At 42.5% G+C, this 12,399-nt stretch overlaps 2 pseudogenes across 2 annotated transcripts; both read right to left on the minus strand.

Moving 5' to 3' along the window:
• Positions 1-226: 226 nt before the first annotated feature.
• Positions 227-779, minus strand: LOC308256627 (protein SPT2 homolog; annotated as a pseudogene). Its single transcript has one exon. The product of its transcript is annotated as a protein SPT2 homolog (transcript).
• Positions 780-869: 90 nt separating this feature from the next.
• Positions 870-12,127, minus strand: LOC308256628 (protein SPT2 homolog; annotated as a pseudogene). The gene is made up of 2 exons: positions 11,613-12,127; positions 870-1,634 (listed from the first exon to the last, which is right to left on the minus strand). The product of its transcript is annotated as a protein SPT2 homolog (transcript).
• Positions 12,128-12,399: the final 272 nt, after the last annotated feature.

Here is a 12,399-nt window from a genome sequence, read left to right on the forward strand (position 1 = left end):
GTCCAACTGCCGGCGTAGGCCTGATCCTGTACATCCCCCAAGGGGTCCCAGATGGGAGAGAGTGCAGGCTGGGCTGAGGGACACCTTCCCCCCACCCCTGTACACGAATTTCATGCACTGGGCCACTAGTAAATCTAACATGATAATGGGCTTCTTCAGTCCAAAGGCAGGACTTCTTTGCAGTAGAGTGTCTCCAGTGTTTCACAAAAATAAATAAAAGCAGCAGCTAACATCTTTTCAGCTTCTTGACCTCTCCGCATTTCGTTGCTTCTTCCTCCTATCTCATTTCCTCTAAGTCATGTTGCATACCTGGTCTTAAACACTTTGCTTCTTCATCTTTGTAATTTATTTTCGTCATAGCCAAAGAATGTGCTTAGATATTTCTTCCTGATATTCTCCTTCACTGATAAAATCTTCCATTTTGGAGTCATAGTTCTCATCTTCCTCCTTTTCATATTCTTACTGTCTTTTGTAACCACCAGGGAAGGGAAACCCTTGAGAACGTTGGGCAGATCTGTAACCAGCTAAAGAAGGCTTCATTCCATTCATCTGTCCATTGGTGGGCCAGGTAATGATATTCTTAGAAGATATTGTTTCTGAGACAAAAGTGCATTTGGGTTTATGGGGGGATCTAAGCTACTAACTAATCACCCAGGTCCCAAGGTGCTCACTGGTCTTCTAGGGCCTGAACTGCTGACAGTCTGTCCAGCTGAAACTGTGCCACTTACTGATCGCCCAGAGCCACTGACTGACCGCTTGGGGGGCACTGAGCCACTCATTGGTCGTCGGTTATGTGGATTGTGCACAGGCCACCCAGAGTCACCAGAACTGACCACTGACTTCCTAGAACCACCTGGGCCACTGATGGGTCATCCAGAGCCACCTGTACTGCTGACTGTCCTTCCAGGAGGACTTAAGTCACTGGCTGGCCTCTTGGTCCCACTGATTGATCGCTCAGGTTCTGAGCTGGAGCTGCCATTCTGGTGCCTGGGCACGGAGCCAGAACTAACCATAGGCTGAAGACTCCCTGTGATGGGCTGCCCAGGAGCTAGGCTGGAGCTGCTGCCTGATGGCCTGACACTTGGACTCTTAGCCTTATGTGGGGAGACCACAGGTCCAGGTCTGGAATGGCTAGGATAGAGAGGAGATTTTTGACTGTGTGCTCAGTAACAGATTTCTGAGTCCCTTTAGCAGAAGTCTTTGGAACACTTGGTGAAAAGGTGCTCAAGTGGGTCTTTCCAGCCCCATTGTCAACAGGCCTGTCATGGTCCTTCCGAAGTGAGGCTTAGGAGCAGTTGCTAGATCTTACTTTGGTCCTCTCTCCTGGCATGGATTTGGATGAAAACAAACCTAAATGTTTCTTCTTATCTGTGCTGGGTCTGGATTTCTTCTCAGTATGAAGAAGGGGAGTACCTTTGGGAGAAGGATGCTTGTCCCTGGAAACTCTGCTAGGTATTGTGCCCATACTTTCTGTATGAGAGGGCACCATTTTGGTCAGAGGTAGTCCTGCATCTGCTTCAGGCTTCTTTTTCATATGTCTTCATTCAAGAAGTTTTCACTCCCTAAGTTCTTGTGCAATCATAGGCCACTTTTCTGTGTTTTTTTTCCACTACCTTGATTTCCACTGGTTCATACTGTTGGAAGCTAGCCATTGTCTTCCCTATCAGAAAAGTGTAAACAAGGAATGCAGAAGGCTCATGAACCTTGAGCTCTGGCAAGGGCCAAAGCTATGCACTGATTGTTTAGTTGAGACCATGCTGGCTCAAGCAATTTCCTGACCAAACAGACTCAAAGTAAATCTTTACTAATATTTACTGACCTTTAAGATAGTCTTTATGTTACCAGAATTGCCTGCCTGACTAAGGGCAATATGTGTATCTAAAATTGAATAAAAGACTGTCAGGGCCTGGGCACCAGTGAAGTCCTTGCCCTTGCATTGGACTCTCTGCCTGGCCCCCCATTATTTCCAAATTATTATTTCTTATCTTGTCTCATCATTTGACCACAGCCCTTCTCCAGATCCTAAACCCTGAGCCATGCGGGACATGAACTCTCACATCTGGCACCTTGAATGATGGATATCTGGAAAAGAAGATTTATGCTGGAGCAGAAAAACAAAGTTTCACCAGCGAGGTGGGGAAAAAGAATTCACCAGATAGGTGGGGAAATTCACCGCATGCAAAGCCCACAGCCAGCTGCAGAAGTCGAGATCTGTAAGTAGGGTGGGAACATCTTTTTTTAGTCAGGCTAATGGGCAGAATTTGTCAAAAAGGGAGAAGCTTTATTGTAGACTGTTGGTTTGCATGCTTAAGGATAAAGGAATTAAAGTGTCAGAAGGTGTTCTCTTACAGTTTTTGCATGTTATTATAGAACATAATCACTGGTTTCCTGAAGAAGGTACATTAGATGTTGAATGTTGGGAAAGAGTTAGTCATAACTTGAAAAAACCTCAGCAGCAGGGAAAAATTTTCCTCCAAATTGTTTCTCCTTGTGGAACATGGTATTGCATTTGCTAGAGCCTTCTAGAGAAACAAAACAGGATAAACCCCCTCCCCTTGCACCTTCCGCTCCTAAAGAGGAGCAAAAAGAAAAATTGGAGGAATGGCCTTCATGGCCCCCTCCACCTCCATGTCCTAATCCTGAAACATTTAATTCACCATTAATAGAATCACCTATGCAAAGAGCTATCCGAGAAGGATTAAAGGACATGACGGTGGAGGACCAACTCGCTTTTCCTATTATACAAGTAGCTGACCCACAGCTCCTAAATCATATAATAAGATAGCATGAAAAATTTGACTTTAAAATAATAAAGGCCTTGCGTGAAAGCATAGTCCAGAATGGTCCTATAGCTCTTTTACCAGAGAAATTATGACTAATATTTCTGAAGCATTCTTAGCTTCTTACGATTGGTATTCTCTGGCTCATGGAGGAGATTATTTACTATGGAAGGGAGAATTTTTGGAGAAATGTCAGGAGCAAGCCCATGCAAACTGCGGGCTGAATGCTCAAATAACTTATGAAATGCTGTCAGGACTGAGACAATATAATGACATGCAAAATCAGCTAAATTATGTGCAACAGGCATATGAGCAAATTAGACTTTGTGGAAGAAGAGCTTGGTGGGCTTTACCATCAAAAGGGGACCCTGAGGGAGCTTTTAGTAAATGTATGCAGGGGCCTACAGAGTCATTTTCTGACTTTATGGCTTGCCTCACTCAAACAGTGAGATGACAGATTCAACATGAAACAGCAGGAGACATTTTAATTCAGCCATTAGCTTATGAAAATGCCAATGCTGATTGTAAGAAATGCCTGACGCCTCTGAGAAAAAATAGTACCATTACAGAAATGATTTGAGCATGTCAGAATGTGGGGTGAGGCACTTTTCAATCAAACTTACTCGCTGCCGCCATAACAGTGGGGAATAAAAGGTGTTATAATTGTGGAAGAACAAGACATTTTAAAAAAGAATGTAAGCAACCAAGAAGGACACAAGATGGCGATCTAGTGAAAGGCGTGAGCATTCTGCCTCCCAATTCAATCAACACAGATTAAACCTCTCTGTGTCCTAGAAGTCAGAAGGGAAACCATTGGGTTGGTTAACGTAGATCGAAATTTCATAAAAATGGGCAGCCATTAGATCAAGACATAGGGAATGGACAGCCACAGGGAAACGGCCCCCCAGTCCCATCATCAATAGGGGAAATTTGCCCTGCAAGGCCCACAGTGGACTCCCTCATCTGAGCCACTCCAGGGAGCGCAGGCCTAGTTTTTAACAGTACTATAGCGGTCACTTTGACCCCTGATATGGTTCGGCAAGCTGTTCCTACAGGAATCTGGGGACCTGTACCATCAAGAACTTTAGGATTAATCTTAGGGAGAAGTGGAAAAACTCTGAAAGGACTAACTGTTCTGCCTGGAGTCATAGATTCAGACTATGAGGGAGAAATTAAGGTAATATTAGAATATAATCATATTATGCAACTTACTTCAGGACAAAGAATTGCTCAGATACTACTTCTACCTTTTATTCAGCAAGGTGAAGCTATAAATAGGAAAGGAGGAACACAAGGATTTGTAAGCTCAGATCGCTATTGGATACATGAAATTAGCAAAACCCATCCTATGATTAATTTAAGAATAGAGAGAAAACGGTTTAAAGGTTTAAGAGACACTGGAGCATATGTCAGCATTATCAGCAAAGAATTCTGGCCTCCAAGTTGGTCCATGGTAGAAGCTATAAGCTCTATCATGGGGGTTAGAGTTCCTGATAATACACAATGCAGTGCTGCAGTGTTAAGGTGGCAAGATGAAGAAGGACAGACAGGATGGTTTCAGCCTTACATAGTCTCTGGGATTGCAGTCAACTTATGGGGCCGGGATGTTTTAGAAGGTTTACAAGCTTGTATTATTACCGGCAAAGGACAGCAGTTAATAACTCAGATGGGATATCAGACTGGTCAAAGCTTAGGAAAAAATAATCAGGGAATTAAAGAGCCCAGTGAAGCCAAAGGAAACCTAGAAAGACGAAGATTAGGGTATCAACATTTTGAGGAGTGGTTATTGCTCAATCTCCTCACCCTCATGCAGATCCTATACAATGGGAAGATGATAGACCTATATGAGTGGATCTGTGGCCATTAACCAAGGAGAAATTAGGTCATATTCATGAATTAATACAGGAACAAATAGAGCGTAGAGCCTTCCAATATTCCTTGGAATACACCTATATTTACTATACCTAAGAAGGCAGCAGGAAAATGGCAATTGTTACATGATCTTAGAGCAGTTAACACTACTATGCATACTATGGAAGCTTTACAGCCTGGATTCCCAGCGCCTTTGCAAATCCCTCTAGATTGGTCTCTTATAGTAGTAGATCTTAAGGATTATTTCTTGACCATTCCCTTGGCACCTCAAGATAAACAGAGATTTGCATTTTCAGTGACAGCTATTAATAATATAGAACCCATGAAAAGATATCAATGGAAAGTTTTGCCTCAAGGAATGGCCAATGGCCCTACCTAGTGTCAAAAATATGTAGCTCAAGCTGTTCAGCCTTTAAGGGACAAATATTCCCGATGTTACATTATTCATTACATGGATGATTTGCTCTTAGCAAGTCCATGGGAAGAGCAGACTTTGGCAATGTAAAAATTGCTCCAGAAAAGGTACAGAAAAAAACGCCTTTCAAATATCTGGAAACCATAATTGAAAAGCAACGTATCAGGCCTCAAAAGGTGGAAATAAGATTGCCTTAAAAGTTTAACTGATTTTCAAAAAGTATTAGGGTACATTAACTGGTTAAGACCTTATCTGAAAATCTCTACAGGAGAAATGACAATTCCTCATCCTGAACATTTACAGATGAAGCTAGAAAGGAGTTGCTAAGAATTGAGCAGGCAATCTCCTCAGCCCAAGTAGCATGGGTAGAGTCTGAATTGCCTTTATTGGGACAGATTAACCCTACTGCAAATAGTCCCACTGGAGTCATCTTCCAAAAAACTCTCCTGCTATTATTGAATGGGTCCACCTAGGGCATCAATCCTCTAAAACTGCGGTTAATATGTAGAACTTATGGCTCAGTTGATACCTCAATTTAGAAAGTGCTGCAGGCAGCTTAGAGGAGAAGAACCCCAATGCATTTACCTTTCCCTCACTGGGAAGCAATTAAAAATACTATTTCAAACTGATTTGAATTGGCAAATTGGACTAAGTGGATATTCAGGGGAACTTAGTTGTCACCTATTAAAAGACAAATTACTACAATTTTTATATTATACCTCCTTATTATACCAAAAAATACTAGGCAGGAACCTATTCCTGGAGCATTAACTGTTTTTACTGATGGATCATCGAATGGTAAAGCTTCCTATCATACAATGAATTCAGACCGAGTCATACTGACCAGTCATACTTCTGTACAAAGAATTAAATTAGAGGCTATTAAGGCTGCATTGCAGGATTTCCAAGAGCTTCTTAATATTATCTCTGGCTCTTCTTATGCTGTGGGCCTAGTGAATAGAATTGAAACTGCTCAGTTAAAATGGCTCAGTGACCAAAGTTTATTTTTTACTATTTAAACAAGTTCAGCAGATTGTACACTCACATCAGGGCTCACAGTGTATTACCTGGCCGGCTAACAAAAGGAAATGCACATGCTGATCAATTGGTTGCTTTATTAAAACAGGCCTCAGAATCTCATCAACCTGCCAAAATGTTGTCCAAACAATTCTCGATCACTCGACAGCAGACAAAACAGATTATCAGAGAATTTCCCACTTGCATATTACATCTGCCTCAAGGGTCTAATATAGGAATTAACCCTTGAGGATTGATAAGGGAACATATCTAGCAAATGGATGTAACACATTATACTCCTTTTGGACACCTTGGGGCATTGCATGTCTCTGTATATACCTTTTCAAAGGGCTTATGGGATACTGCATCTACAGGGGAAATGGCAAAACAGATTATTAATCATTGCCTAGATGCTTTTGCCGTCATGGCAATTCCAAAAATCATTAAAACTGACAATGGACCAGCTTACACAACCTGTCATTTCCAGCAATTTTGTAAAAAGTGGAAAATTCAGCACATTACATGACTACCATATAATTTGCAGGGACAGGCAATTATAGAACGCCAGCATCATAGGCTAAAATCCCAACTTGAAAAACAGAAAAGGGGGAATATGGAGAAATCGCCTGTAGGTAGACTACACTAAGCCTTAATTGCTTTAAATTTTTTCACTTGTGATGCCGATGGCAAGACACCCATGGAAATAAATTGGTGTCAGAAGAAGCCAAAGGAAAATGGTCTGGTTAAATGGAAAGATCCCGTGTCTGGTTTATGGAAGGGCCCCATCCCCCTGTTAACATTTGGTCAAGGCTACACTTGTATATTTCCAGAAAATTTCTCAAAGCCCATGTGGATTCCCACAAGAAATATTAAACTTCAACATGGATCCGAGGGAGGAACTGGCCAGGTTAATGAGGACCTTGTACCTGGAGCCATGTCTTAACAGCTGCAGACAATCGACTACCCCAGCCGCAGATAGCAGCAGCCCCAAGCAACCCACTGAAGATAAGGAATGGGAGGAGGACGAGACAAATAGCCCAGAGGTCACCTGCGAGATGGTGAAGAAGATGGTCCAGAAAGCTGAGAGAATTTGTGAGGAGACCAGAACCCCAAGAATGCCTGAGAACGTCTTTCTTGCCCTGCTAGCAGTCATCAGCTGTGCGGTAATGCTACTGGGGCAAATGGGGAAGTATTTTGGACTTATGTTCCTGACCCTCCATGGGTAAGACACCTTACGAGGGCTGATCCCCCACCTAATGTAGTCACCAATAACACCAAACACCTTGGTCACCCAAGAGGACCACGGGTGGGGCAAGGAAGTATATGGGCAAAGTATAATTACATGGGTATCACCACCTAGCTTCCCTTTTGTATGACACAGAACCAAACCACAGCTCCTTTGTGTGTAAAATTAAAAAAGAGGCTTCTGACTAACATGGACACCAAAGAAGGGGGAAGCAAAAGCCGAAGTATATCTACTATCACTACTTGCTCTGGGGAGAGGTGCAGAAAATGTAACTTTACTAAGACACCCCACCACACTAAGCCGTTATGTAAAAAGTCTTATGAATGGCACCCTACCGAGGAAGAAATTAATTGGCAAGACTGTTATAGTGACCACCCCACCAGCAGCAAACTTAATAACAGTTTTTCCTTTGTGGGTTGGAGCCCCTAAGGTTTTGCATATAGTAACAATCACACCCTAAATGGAAGGGGAATGCATCCTATCCATATGTTGAAGCTAATCACTCCATTTCATGGCATGGAGGAGGATTTGTTGGATCTCAATTTCAACATGACAATTGGCCCCTAAAAAATACATAATGGAAATTAGCTGCTGCACTTGCACCTATTAAATAGTATAGTTTTAACTATAGCTCAGATAATTCCATTCGTACCTTATGGGGAACTCCCAATAAGACAGTATTTGCCACTGCCTGTGTATTTGATCCGTTTTTACTCCTCTCAGGCCCCATCCAGATGCATCTTAATATTACAAGTGATCTGTATGAGGTGTCATGCACAGGCTGCACAATATCCCATTGTATTAATTTCACATTTCAAAAGGATTCCCTCATGATTTTAAAACAACCGGCTTTCGCTTAGTTTCCTACTAACCTAACCGAGCCTTGGGAATCTCATCAAACCTACTAACTGTTACATGATCTGGTAAAAATCTTAAAAAGAGGAGAAACCAAAATGGCGGCATAGGTAAGCACCTAAACTGCTGACCCACACAACAATTTCAAAACTATAACTAAAAGACAGAACAGACACCATCCAGAACCACAGGAAAGCTGGCTGAGTGGAAATTCTACAACTAGAAGAAAAGAGGAAAGCTCACAGAGAAGGAGCGGAAAAGGGCTGAGGTACAGAGACACGTGCACGCAGAGAGGAAGGGCGGCGGAGTGCCTGGCTGGCTTTCTCTGGTGGTAGGGGGAAGGAAGCCCCCAACGGTGCTGAACCCCAGTTCCGACTGCACTGAACCTCAGTTCCGGGCGAAACCCTGTGGACCCAGGCTCATTCAGGGGGAGTTTGGACTGTCAGGTAGAGAGAAAGGCACACGGAGACTCAGAGACTCGGAGACTCAGGGGAGCCCATGGCGGCAGGTGTCTGGATGCGCGAGTGCGCACAAAGACTGACTGCGGAGGTTGCCGCAGGCTTTCCCTAGTGGAAGGGAGTCGGAAGCTCCTGACTGCACTGAACCCCAGTTCTGACTGCACTGAACCTTGGTTCCGGGCAAGCCCCTGGGGACCCACTCTCTTACGATGGAAATCTGGACTGTAAGGTGGAAACTCGGGAACCGTGGAAGCCAGAGGTCTGGAGACGCGCGTGCAAGGGCAGGGCTGACGGGAAGCCAAGACTGTCTGCTCCGCCCTGAGACTCCACCCTGAGACTCCACCCCTTCCAAGCTGAGCACAGAGGCTTTTGAAATCTGGCAAGGCTAATCCTATAAGGTTGTCTCTAGCACTGAAAATCTCCCAGTGTAGACACAGCTGATCCTCACAGCCAACTGGCCTGGAGGTCAATTCCTCCCAGTGATACCAACAACAATCAAGACTTAACTACAACAAGGCTGTACACACAGCCCACAAAGGGGTGCACCAAGAGTGTCCACCTCAGGTTAACTGGGGAGGCTGACCCACTGGGCCATATAGGAAACCTAGCACACAAAGCTACCCTACCAACTCAGGGAAGCAATGAAAAATGGGGAGACAAAGAAACAGATCACAAACGAAAGAAATGGAGGAAAACAAACGACTGGATATAGAATTCAAAACCACGGTTATAAGGCTTTTCAAGAATATCCTAGAAAAAGCCGATAAATATAACGAGACCCTAAAAGATATGAAAAAGGACCAACTAGAAATTAAACATACACTGACTGAAATAAAAAATATTATACAGAGACCCAATAGCAGACTAGAGGAAAGCAAAAATCAAGTCAAAGATTTGAAATACAAAGAAGCAAAAAACACTCAACTGGAAAAGCAAAAAGAAAAAAGAATCCAAAAAGTTGAAGATAGTGTAAGAAGCCTCTGGGACAACTTCAAGCGAACCAACATCAGAATTTTGGGGGTGCCAGAAGAAGAGAGAGAGCAAGATACTGAAAAACTATTTGAAGAAATAATGACAGAAAACTTCCCCGACCTGGTAAAAGAAATAGACTTACAAGTCCAGGAAGCGCACAGAACCCCAAACAAAAGGAATCCAAAGAGGACCACACCAAGACACATCATAATTAAAATGCCAAGAGCAAAAGACAAAGAGAGAATATTAAAAGCAGCAAGAGAAAAACAGTTAATTACCTACAAGGGAGCACCCATACGATTGTCAGCTGATTTCTCAACAGAATCTATGCAGGCCAGATGGGAGTGGCAAGAAATATTCAAAGTAATGAATAGCAAGAACCTACAACCAAGACTACTCTACCCAGCAAAGCTACTATTCAGAATGGAAGGTCAGATAAAGAGCTTCACAGATAAGAAAAAGCTAAAGGAGTTCATCACCACCAAACCAGTATTATATGAAATGCTGAAAGGTATTCTTTAAGAAGAGGAAGAAGAAAAAAGTAAAGAGAAAAATTATGAACAACAAATACATATCTATCAACAAGTGAACCTAAAAATCAAGTGAATTAAAAATCTGAGGAACAGAATAAACTGGTGAATATAATAGAATCAGGGACATAGAAAAGGAGCGGACTGATAATTCCCTATGGGCGGTGCAGGAAGAGACTGGACAAAAATCATACACCTATGGATGAGGACAGTGAGGGGGAGGTAAGGGCAGAGGGTGGGGTGGGAACCGGGTGGAGGGGAGCTATGGGGGAAAAAAGAGGAACAATTGTAATAATCTGAAAAATAAAGCTTTATTAAAATAAAGCAAGAAAGAAAGAAAGAAAGAAAGAAAGAAAGAAATTAAATAAATAAATAAAAGAAAAGAAAAAAAATCTTAAAAAGACAAAAAAAGATTTCCTGGAATGTTAATTGCAGGACTCTTTGCCCTCATAACATTCCTGACTTCTGTGGGCATTGCTGCTTCATGCATAGTACAAAATGTTCAAACTTCTCAGTTTGTACAACCGGTCTATACAAAAAATAATTGATAGCCATGTTGAGATACAATTATCAGCATTAAAGTCTACAGTCTTGTGGATGGGTGATAAAATCCACAGCTTAGAGCAAAGAATATCTTTGTAGTGTCATTATAATTTTCCCCAGATTTGTGTTACACACCCACCCCGCCCCCTGCCCCGTTCCCTATTGGGAATCAATAAAAAATCACCTTGGTGCTTGAGGTAAAATAACACAACCCTTGATATTTTAGAATTACAACAGCATATTGTACAATTATCCCAAGCAAACTTATAAACTAATTCCTTAGATGCCTGGCAGAAATTTTAAAAAGACATGAATGAATTTAATCTCTTCCACTGGATCTCCTTACATTTGCCTCTCAGCATAACCACTATTGCTTGTCTCATTTTTATTCTTATGTTTATTTTTAGTCTGCAGATGTGGAATGAAGAGTCTTAAAAGGACTTGAACCCTTCAGGTGGCATGCACTTTTCAACATTTATTAAGAAAAAGAGAAGGGGGAGATGTTGGAAGCTACCCATTGCCTTCCCTATCAGAAAAGTGTAAACAAGGAATGCAGAAGGCTCGTGAACCTTGAGCTCTGGCAAGGGCCAAAGCTATGCACTGATTGTTTAGTTGAGACAATGCTGGCTCAAGCAATTTCCTGACCAAATAGTCTCAAAGTAAATCTTTACTAATATTTACTGACCTTTAAGATAGTCTGTCTGTTACCAGAATTGCCTGCCTAAGGGCCATATGTGTATCTAAAATTGAATAAAAGGCTGTCAGGGCCTGGGCACCAGTGAAGTCCTTGCACTTGCATTGGACTCTCCGCCTGGCCCCCATTATTTCCAAATTATTATTTATTGTCTTGTCTCATTATTTTCCCACAGCCCTTCTGCAGATCCCAAACCCAGAACCAAGTGGGACATGGACTCTCACATCACACTGCTTTTTCACAGCCAGACTGAGTAGGTCAGTGAAGTTCATGATGGTGGGGAACTTTTAAGGGGGACCTTTGGTTTACTTTCAACTTTGGGAGGAGGTTCTTGCTCTGGTGCTGCTTGATTGTATTCTAAGAATTCTTCCGTTTCATACTCTTGGTCTTTTCCCTGACTAGTGGCTTTCCATTGCCTGTCTTTTCTTTAACTTTTCCTCAACAGGAATCCCATTTAACCATGAAAATTTTCCTTTGTCCTCTTGGCTATAGCTCTTGCTTTCTTCTCATGTTTTAGCTCAATTCACTTTTTCACTAGTTCTTCTTTTCTCCTTTTTTTTTTTCTCTAAGGCTTTTTGTCTGAGTTCCTCCACTTTTCTTCTGAGAAAAGCTTGTATGCTGCTGATTGGACACCCTTAACTTTGGGGTCTTTTGGGGGAGGACCCACTGCCAAACTATACCTTTTCAGTATGCTGTTGGCTCCTTGTCCTTTAGAAGCTATCATGAGAATTTCCCTGAAATCCATGTTGACCAAACTGGATAAAATGGGCCAGCTCTCAAAGGGGAATGAAAGCGCATCTTACCAAGTGGCCAGCTGCAGCCAAATGAACTGGCTGGCCGCCTCTTCCCTACCTCTACTCAGCACGACCAATTCCGGCGCTGTCCCAGGCGGTCTGCCTGCCCCCTTCCTCAAGCAGCCCATATCCTTACAAGTCCAATGCTGCATTCCCACCTTTGAAACTTTAAATAAAAGTTTTACATCCACAAGATAAATTAGTAGATTGGTCCTCATTCATT

The sequence above is a fragment of the Plecotus auritus genome (genome assembly GCF_963455305.1).
Source record: "Plecotus auritus genome assembly, chromosome: 8".
Taxonomy (NCBI): Eukaryota; Metazoa; Chordata; class Mammalia; order Chiroptera; family Vespertilionidae; genus Plecotus; species Plecotus auritus.